Below are 10,567 nucleotides of genomic sequence, written 5' to 3'. Positions count from 1 at the left end.
CCGAGTTTCGTTATAATCGAATTAATTTTCAATTTGATTCGTTTCAATTCGATTCGATTCTTCCCTGTTCGATTCGATTATTCTTCCAAACGTATCGAGTTTCTCTAAAACTAGATTCAAACATGCTTTTTCATGTCTTTCCTTCCTAGTAACTTCCATACGTCCCGTTATGCCCGTTTTACTTATAAAACGAGTTTCGGGCCATAACAACTTCATTTTCTCACTCTAACACGATCCAAAACTTACTCGTTTGTCCTGTTTCATTCCAAACATCTTGTTTACGTTCAAATCCTAAGGAAAGCCGACCTCGAAAATTTATCCTTAAACCTAAAACGTACCTTTTTGGTTCGGTTTTGCTTCAACTCGGATTCAACATGTGAATCTAGACGTCTTTGTTGCTTGAAGTGGAAGCTAGAACATGGACTCTAACCTTTCTTTAATCTTGGATCTAGGTCCGAATAGGATGAGAGTGTTTGTGTGTGTTTTGAGTGTGTATGGAAGCAAATGTGGTGAATGATCAGGGTTTTAGAGTTTTAGGGTGCTTATATTGGATAAGCCTATGGACCTTAAGACCAATTACCATCCCTTATTTCATCTTTTGTTATCAAAGACCACACTATATTATTTTAATTTAACTTACCTAAATAATAGCACACCATTAAGTAAACGAATATCTTTTACTTTTCATTATTAAAAGTAGGATGTTACATTTATGTAGGTTAAATATCGGTTTTTGCCGATGACGATCCGTCATTTTCTATTATGAAGAGAGAGTGAGATACGTGGAGGCAACAAGCTCATTTTGTATAGAGGAGGTGTTGCCCTGTTATTGTCGGCGCCATTTCCGAGTGTTTTTGTTATGCATCACCGCTCTTTATTTTTGTCAACAAAATAAACCCATTAAATCTTGAAATAACCCCAAATTAAAGGGAAGTTATATTCTTAAAATTAATTTTCTATTTGTTTATTTCTGCTTTCCTTATATATTTATACACTATAGTTAAATGATAATATTGTTTTCTTTTCAACAATCTAGTTGCCGAGTTACTTAAAATTTGAATTATTTATCATTTTTCAAAGCCATCATGATTTAAATCGATAAGATTTAATTGACTCTTGGTCAATAAGATCTGAGCTTTGGCTATGGTATCCAAACCCTCCCAACACAGGGTTCGAAATACTAGTTAAGAACTAAAACACAATAACATGATTAGGATAAACTAAAACCAATGTCTTCAGACCCGGTCCGAACCTTGACCTGGACGCCTTACCGGGTCAAAGATCAGACCGGTCCGGAAAAACGGACCGATGTTTGACCTGATGACGTCATACATAATTTAAACACACACACACACACACACACACATATATATATATAGGGCTAGTATCATTTAAGAACTAGTATTTTTGTTGAGAACTTAAAGAACCCATCTAAACCATTGATGACATGATCAATGGTTCAAAACTGTAATGGCAAATATGTAAATAAATTAAAGATTGAGGATATTAAACCAAACTAATTTGGGTAGTATTGTAATTTATAAACTAACCATTTTCATAACCTCCCCTATAAACTCTCACACCTAAATCTTCTAAGATTCTTAAATAACTCTATTTTTTTACAACCAAAATACAGATGACGAAAAACAGAACCAAGATATCTTAACCTACAATGGGGCATATTGTTTTTACGTGCACATGTGCACCAAAAATTTTTTTCATACACTTGTTTTAAACATTTATTTTTGTTTACCTATATGTAAATATAGTAGATTTACACATATGTAAAACATTTTCGTATCATATACAGTTAGTTTGGAAATTGAAATATCATCATAAAGAGTCACATTTGTATAAATGAATGACCAGTTAGTAAACCGGATGAATAGTATATGGGTATTTAATATACAGTAAATTTAAAAATAAATAATTAATATGAATTTTACATATATGTAAAGAGACGTGCATCTTTAAAAGAACTGATAATAAATTAACTTTAAGACTTATATTTACATAATTAGTATTTAAAGGATGCTACTCAAATCATTTTATCCATAGTATATATGTAAATACGTTAAATTATAGTGGAATTAAAATAGAAGAAATAATTAGTTAGTTAATAAAGAGAAAGAGAAACAATTGATGTTACCATTATACCCTTTCTATTTAATTTTTAATTTTTAAGATTGAAAAATAATGATTGGTCCAGATTGGTTCTTAGGGTTCTTAAAAAAAAGAGTTCTTTATGGATACCAACGCTATTAAAAATAATGATTACATGATTAGAATAAACTAAAATATACAAATATTACATAATAATACGTTTACAAAGATTATGAATAAAAAAACAATATATTTAACAAAGTGATACTTTTATTTCATTAAAAAAACTGTATTATGTGAAGTTGCATTAGACCTATACAACTTTTTTGTTAGATAACGCAACTGTTTCTTTCAAATATAATATTTTAGAAAAGTTGATTTGAAAGAAATAGTTGCGTTATCTGACAAAAAAATTGAATTAGTATTAATGCAACTTCACTAAATGCGGTTTCTTTTCGTGAAATTATAAAGGTTGTCTTAGGCCAAATTTTTATTAGTTTATAAGAACTAATTTTTAGTGCCATTTAGTAGCATATATAGAGGACTAGAAAACATACATAAACTATTTGAAAGAAGTGTAAGATCATGTGTAGTGAAACATTTTCCAATCCCAAAGCGTCCTCAAAACGCTGGGAACACCGCCACTTGCGCTTTGGAGGAGGGGGCGCTTCCCACAAAATGCCGGTAGGGGTTGAACAGGGGGAAAATGATTGGTGGGTTAATTTAATTGGGTTTAATTATGTTTGAATAACGTCTTTTAATCAAAGAATTTGAAGAGAATATGGAGTTGCAAACCTTAACCATGGAGAAGAAGGAAGGAGGGGGCTGGAGAAGAAGAGGCTAGAGTTAGGGTTAAACATTAACCTATTTTTTTTTTATTGAAAACATAGTTTTACATTTTTTCCTCTTAAATTATGACTGTTAAAAACTTTATCTAAAGCCTTCTTTTTTACAATTTTTAAGTTTTATTTCTTGTGATTGTGTTTAATATAAGTTTTTTTTATTTAATGAAATTTTATTCGTATTATTCTTATTAAAAAATCAATAATAATAATGTAATGATTAAAAGGGGCTATATCCACTATACCTCTATTAGCAAAAAAAACACACATATAGTGACGCGACGTCACATGACACAAAACGTCTTCATAAAGGGTCCATTACTACACATGGTCTAAGAGCATTCACAACCCTTCCACTATCTACACTTATATAAATATACTATGAATCACTACCTTTTTTTTTGAACAACCAACTAAGTAACGCCGGGTACCCCGTACGTGGCCCCCGATGGCTAAAGGTAGCCCGAGCCGGCCACTAGTCGGAATGGACGGAGCCCCTAGCGGTTCACATGTTGAGGGATTCACCGGATAAAACCCGACCCCCATGCCCGCCAAACGGCAAGACAACGAGGAGCCGGTAAAACCGGGTGAGATCAGGACTCGAACCTTGGCAAGCCAGGGTCATCCCTCATATCTCCCATATAAGTTGGTGGTAGTGAGGTTTGATCCCCCTACCTCTCACTTGTAAAGTGAGTGCTCTACCATTGATCCACAACCAACTTATGAATCACTATCATTTTGTTTGACCTTTTCAATTAATTAATATTTTTATACCTTTATAATTACATTTATTATCTCCTTCATTCACGGTCACTTTAAAAAATACTTAAAAATTAATAAGGTACTTTATATGTTAAAAAATTCATAATTTTATTAAAACTAACTTAATATATATATATATATATATATATATATATACACTTACACACACTAGCTTGAAACCCGTATGATACACGGATAATTAATTACAATAAAATATTTAATAAATAATCGAAATACAATTTAACTAATACTTATCATAATATAAAGTTACCATACAATTTAATTAGTTAATTAACTAACATTACTTGTAAAACCCAGTTTTTTTTTTTCGTTTAGATTTACACACACACAAAAAAGAAAGAAAAACAAAACGGGAACGTCAATAGAACGAATTTTGCAAAAATTTAAAGATAAGAAAACCTAGGTGCTGTTTGTTTTTGCAGACATAAACTGTCTGCAAGCTGATTTCATCTGTTTTCATGTCTGCAACTGAAGATGTGGTCTGAAGATCTGCAAGCTGAAAATATAAGACTGTTTGTTTTTATAAGCTGATACTGTCTGCATAACTGTCAAACTTATCTCACAAGATAGAAGTCATTTATTCAAGTTACATCTAGTTTTTAGTCTTTGCTTGCCATGCCGATTTGGTTTTGGTGGGTGGTGGAAGGTGGTGGTGGTGGATGGTGGTAGTGGCGGCGGACGGTGGGTAGTGGCGGTGGATGGTGGTGGTGGACAATGGGTGGTGGTGATGGATGGTTTTGGTTGGTGGTGGACGGTGGTGGTGATGGATGGTGGTGGTGGTGGGTGATGGATGGTGGTGGTGGCGGTGATGGATGGTGGTGGTGGTGATGGATGGTGGTGGTGATGGATGGTGGGTGGTGGACGGTGGTGGTGATGGATGGTGGTGGTGGTGGCGGACGGTGGTGGTGATGGATGGTGGGTGGTGGACGGTGGTGGTGATGGATGGTGGGTGGTGGACGGTGGTGGTGGCGGTGATGGATGGTGGTGGTGGTGGCGGTGATGGATGGTGGTGGTGGTGGGTGATGGATGGTGGTGGTGGCGGTGATGGATGGTGGTGGTGGCAGACGGTGGTGGTGATGGATGGTGGGTGGTGGACGGTGGTGGTGATGGATGGTGGGTGGTGGACGGTGGTGGTGGCGGTGATGGATGGTGGTGGTGGTGGCGGTGATGGATGGTGGTGGTGGTGGGTGATGGATGGTGGTGGTGGCGGTGATGGATGGTGGTGGTGGTGGCAGACGGTGGTGGTGATGGATGGTGGGTGGTGGACGGTGGTGGTGATGGATGGTGGGTGGTGGACGGTGGTGGTGGCGGTGGATGGTGGTGGACGGTGGCGGCGGGGTACGGGGGTGGTGGTGGCGGCGTACGGTGGGTGGTGGTGTTGGCGGACGGTGGTAGGAGCAGTGGATGAGAGGGTGGCTGCAAAGGTTTTTTTGTGAAGATGTTTTAAGCAAGATTTCCTTGCTTTTCTTTTAAGATGAAAGAAGATAACTTCAGATCTGTTTTAAGAAAAAAAACAAACAGTCTTCAAGGGTAATGTCTGCGCGCCTGCAGACATTAGCTCCCTTGAAGATGTTTGAAGAAAAAACAAACACCCCCCTAATTGTGTAATTTAAAATTAGGCAAGAAAATGGAAAAAAATGCCTATATAAAATATTTGTTGGGAAAGAAAATGAAATTATTGGTGTATTTTATTTCCATCCCATAACCCTAATGCAATCCTAAATCATAAGCATAATTTTTGAAAAAGAAACAAAATTATTTTGGCTACCAAATGCAGATCCATCTCCTCATGTGATATCCTTGATCAACTACTGATTTATGATAATGATCACCATTTTTTCTATGTGGACGCAGATGCAAGTTACCTCGCTTTTACGCATGATGCCACAGACTTCACCCCAGCACAGGATTACGATTATATAATTGTTGGAGGGGGGACTGCTGGTTGTCCTCTAGCCGCAACCTTATCGCAAAATTATTCTGTTCTTGTTATTGAGCGAGGCGATGTTGCGGACTCTGATCCGAATGTTCTATACGAAACCAACTCGCTAACGAATATCATTAACGCAAATGATCATAACTCAATAGCTCAATCCTTTACCTCTGAAGATGGAATACCAAATAATAGAGGCAACATATTGGGAGGTAGCAGCATGGTAAATTATGGGTACTATTCAAGAGGTGATGAATACTTTTATAACAAATCAGGTATCCCATGGGATATGGAAAGTGTTATAAAAGCCTATGAGTGGGTAGAAGACATTATTGTCACAAAACCTGAACATTTAAATACATGGCAAAATTCTACCTTAAATGCATTATTAGAATCAGGAGTTGGTCCAGCAAATGGTTTTACCGTTGATCACCTTATAGGCACAAAAGTTGCTGGTTCTACATTTGATGGTTCTGGGATATGACATGGTGCAGTAGAGCTCCTCAACAAAGCTCACCCTGAAAATTTAAAGGTGGTCGTGAAGGCCACTGTTGATCGAGTTATCTTCTCCCCGTGTAACTTGTCAGGTTCTTCTTTATACCATTATTAGTGTTACTTTACTTTTATCTTAATGTTGATCGTGTTGTTACTTAGAAAAGCACCGGTCATATAGTTTTGTTTTATTACCACTATTGATGCCGAGCGGAAACCCAAATATAAACAGATAGAAATTCTCAAAAGAAATTGTTACAAAACTTGATGACTAATACATTATAAATCATGTCTTTGTAAGGTTTCTATTGCAAAATTCTCATAATTATAGCTAGTCCAAATAAAAGGTTGTCGGTTCATTAATCAAATCTTTAGCAAGGATTTTACTAATGTTTCAGGTGTAGCTGCGATTGGCATTGTATACCATGATTCTAGTGGAAGGTGTCATGAAGTCCGTATAAGAAAAAATGGTGAAGTGATATTGAGCGCTGGTGCAATCGGAAGCCCACAACTATTGTTATTAAGCGGAGTAGGACCACGGTCATATTTATTGTCACAAAATATAACTGTTGTTCATGATCAACCTTATGTAAGGAAGTTTATGGCTGATAAACAACGTCTAGGGATTAGTCTTCTAGTCCCTTTCCCTTTGGCGGATGTAGGAGGTCGAGTGGTTGGCATCACAAATAATGGTCCGTACATAGAGACCATTTCCGATGTGACCCCATATGATTCTCCAGCAAATCCTATACTCTTTCCTGATCCATACCCTCCATTAAACTTAAGTGTTGTATCAATTTGTGCCGAGGTCAGTAGACCCCTCTCAGTTGGTGCGCTCAGTTTGAAATCTGCGGATGATGTTACAATTAGCCCGAAAGTCCAGTTCAATTACTATTCTAAGCCAGAAGACTTTCTTCAGTGTGCTGATGGTGTGCATGCTATTGACAAAATGTTGAGAACACAGGCAATGGATATGTACAAGTTTACGAACCGTGATGGTTCAAAGTATTTTAAGTTCATTGGTGTCCCATTACCTAGAAATGTATCAAATGAAGATATGGTGAATGCATTTTGTCGTGAAACGCTGAGAACGTTTTGGCATTTCAATGGCGGATGCTTGGTGAACAAGGTTGTTGATAGTGATTTGAAAGCTGTTGGAGTTAATAGCTTACGGATCGTTGATAGTTCAGTATTATCAGATTCACCCGGAACCAACCCTCAGGCAACCGTCATGATGCTAGGCCGATATATGGGCACGAAAATAAGTAACGCAAGAGGATAAGCTGATGTGTATTTTTTAAAGCATGTTTAGTTATGTAATGTGTTTTCAAGACATGGAAAACTACATTCATATGTTAGACATGAAAAATGATTAAATAATTTAAACTTAAATAAAAAGGGTTTTATCATTGTATATCAAATGTTACTCGAGGTTTACTTTGTTGTAACATATGGACCAAGTTGGATCATCCTTTAATTTTGTTCCTGTAAGTGAAATATTAAAGTTAGTTAAAAACAATAGCAAGTAATAGCAAATAATTTGAACTTTTATAATAGTAACCCATAATTATAAATTTAAGATAGGTTTATTTTTGATGAATCAGAGGCTAGCATAAAAAAAAATTTGAGTTTGTGGCGACAAATGTCGTCGCTAAAGGCTCTAAAATTCGTCGCTAACACTTTTAGCGGCGACTCCGTCGCTAATGATCTTAGTGTCACCATTAATATTCTAATGTCGCGTAAAAGGTGTCGTCGCTAACAATGTTGCTGCAATCCGGTTAACCTGTGCAGACTTTTTTTTTTTTTTTGGTATTTCAACTTTTCGCTGCTAGAACTAGAATGTATAAATGTTTTCCAAACACATACCACACCATTAGATTTATATAATAAGACAAAAGTACATAAGCGTCAAATGGTTCAAATTCAAATGTTTTGTTTAAGCTAAATATACATTATCTTTGTATTTTCTTCACTCTTTCCAACGACTCAAACTCATTCCCGATTAACTCTTCAAATAGTTTAGCAAACTCTACATTCTCCCATTCTTCATCGCGTTCCCACAGCCCACCTTTCAGCACAAACTTTCCCCATTTTCATGTACGTATTAATATGCAAGAAGTTAAAAAAGCCCATGAATGAGACATTCTTGTTTATGCCCATTTGTTAAGAAAAACGTTTTTGTGTTCAATTATAGTTAACGAACATCAACTAAAAGTATAGACGAACGAACAACAAACACTTACACATAAAAAAACAAAAGAAACAAGTGTTCATGTCCATTCACTTAATGTTCGGTTCGTTTATGGGCAAGGTAAACCCGTTGTATAATATTAGCATGTTTGGACAATTGTAAGTTAACAATTTTTATAAGATTAACAGCATAACCAAATAGACCATGTTTTAATTTAAATCGACCCGAATAAACTTATTTGAAAAACCTTTTTCCTTCCCGAATACACATTACCAGCCCTCTATTAAAAATGATGAGCAGAATAAAATAAATATAAAACCTACCTTCCTACATAAAACATGAAGACAGAATTACAAATTTTGTCCTTTAAAAGAAGACGAATTACGGTTCGTGTCCTTTTCTAAGTTTCCTTGCAAGCGGTGTACTTTAAACTTTTTTTCCTACAAGTTTTGTCCTTTACTCCAACTGGGTTAGAAAAACTCAGTTAAATACCCTCACGTGAGACGCATGTGAGGGCATTTTTGTCTTTTCGTCTATATCATGTTATTTATAACACCTTCCCCTCCTTTGGGCAGCAATGTTGATAAACAGATCTGCAAACCCAAACTCCGGCAAGGCGGCACACAACAAAGGGAATAATCAACAGGGCCATGATGGGGCGGTGGTGTTGAAGGATTTCTTACTTTTGCTGATGCAAACACCAATTTCCGGCATGGCCTTAGGGCCGTCCACGATGGTGGCGAAGCCGAAAACCGAATCTCAATTTTCCAGCGACCATTTCTGTGTTCAAGTCGAATTTCTGGCGACCACTTACTCTTTTACAAATCGTTACCTGAATCCTTGATTTGTGCAATCAATTTATGGATTCATAAGTTGCCGACTTGCCAACGACGCTATGGCGAGACGTTAGGGTTTTGACTTTGTGTCTTTGTCGCTGGACTTGTGGCGGATGAATAGGAGGTCATTGACGGCGTCATTTGAGGGTATCATCTACGGGAACTGTTTCTTTCTTCACCGACGTTTCTGGGGGCGGGTACATCGGCGACGTTGTCGACCGGAGTTGATGACTAGGGTTTGATTAGGAATGATTTCAAGCTTGTTTGAATCTGCGCTCTTTATTTGGAATTCGATGTTGGGAAGCATAAAGAGTGGTGAACTAGAGATTAAAGATTTGGGGGTGAAGATGCCGAAAGAAAGATGGTGAAGTCGTTTGGGTGAAGATGCTGGAAGATGATGAGGGGGTTGGATGTTGAACTCGTACGCTGGATGATGAGGGAGTTCAACGACGGCGGCGGTGGAGGTGGAAGAACTGGCGGCGGCGGCGGTGGAGGTGGAAGAAGTAGGAGTGTAAGTAAGAGTAGAGTTAGAGTAGGAGGTGGGTGTCATTTTTGGAATTAGGGTTTGGGTTTGATGGGAAAAAAAAGTTGCAGGTTTGGTTTCTTCAATTTATGAGAGAGAAGAAAGGAAGATACATAGACAGTGTGAAAAGACAAAAATGCCCTCACATGCGTCTCACGTGAGGGTATTTAACTGAGTTTTTCTAACCCAGTTAGCGTAAAGGACAAAACTTGTAGGAAAAAAAAGTTTAAAGTACACCGCCTGCAAGGAAACTTAGAAAAGGACACGAACCGTAATTCGTCTTATTTTAAAGGACAAAATTTGTAATTCTGTCAAACATGAATTTCACGCACCACTGACTTCATACCAACACACTCAACATAAAACCTACCTTCCTACATAAAGCATGAGTTTCACGCACCACTGACTTCATACCAACACACTCCACGCAATAGTTTGCACCACCTCCAACCATCTCCATTATTACATGCTCCATAAAAACATCATTACTTAGTCATTAATTTTTCAGTGATGAAACAGTATATGTTATTATGTCGAATTAAAATATAACTTTGGTTAAGTTACCTGGCTCACAGTTTTGTCCCCACAGTTCGGCTACCTGTAAAAACAATTCAAAAGCTCACAAGTTGCTCAAAATCGGCTGATTAGTAAACGAATAAGGTAGCACCAGCTTGGTCTGTAAACATGCTGAGCGCAAGCCAAGCTGCACAACACCTTTTATTTTAGATTTCCCACATATAATATTTAAATTTAGTTGTTTAGTGCTAAATTATTTAGTGATTGTATTAAATTTAAACATACTTCATATACTAGGGAAAAATATAAACATTTACCGTCAACAAACAGCCAATTTGAGATTTTGCA

At 37.0% G+C, this 10,567-nt stretch overlaps 1 pseudogene; it reads left to right on the top strand.

Annotated features, from left to right (window-relative positions):
- The first annotated feature begins 5,475 nt into the window (after window positions 1-5,475).
- On the top strand, window positions 5,476-7,488 carry LOC143618543 (sinalpyl alcohol oxidase Nec3 pseudogene; annotated as a pseudogene).
- Window positions 7,489-10,567: the final 3,079 nt, after the last annotated feature.

Source organism: Bidens hawaiensis, unplaced genomic scaffold (assembly GCF_021521415.1).
Source record: "Bidens hawaiensis isolate Kalapana, Puna unplaced genomic scaffold, B.hawaiensis_p1.1 tig00085673_1, whole genome shotgun sequence".
NCBI classification, from domain to species: domain Eukaryota; kingdom Viridiplantae; phylum Streptophyta; class Magnoliopsida; order Asterales; family Asteraceae; genus Bidens; species Bidens hawaiensis.
This window is presented reverse-complemented; position numbering and strand designations above follow the sequence as displayed.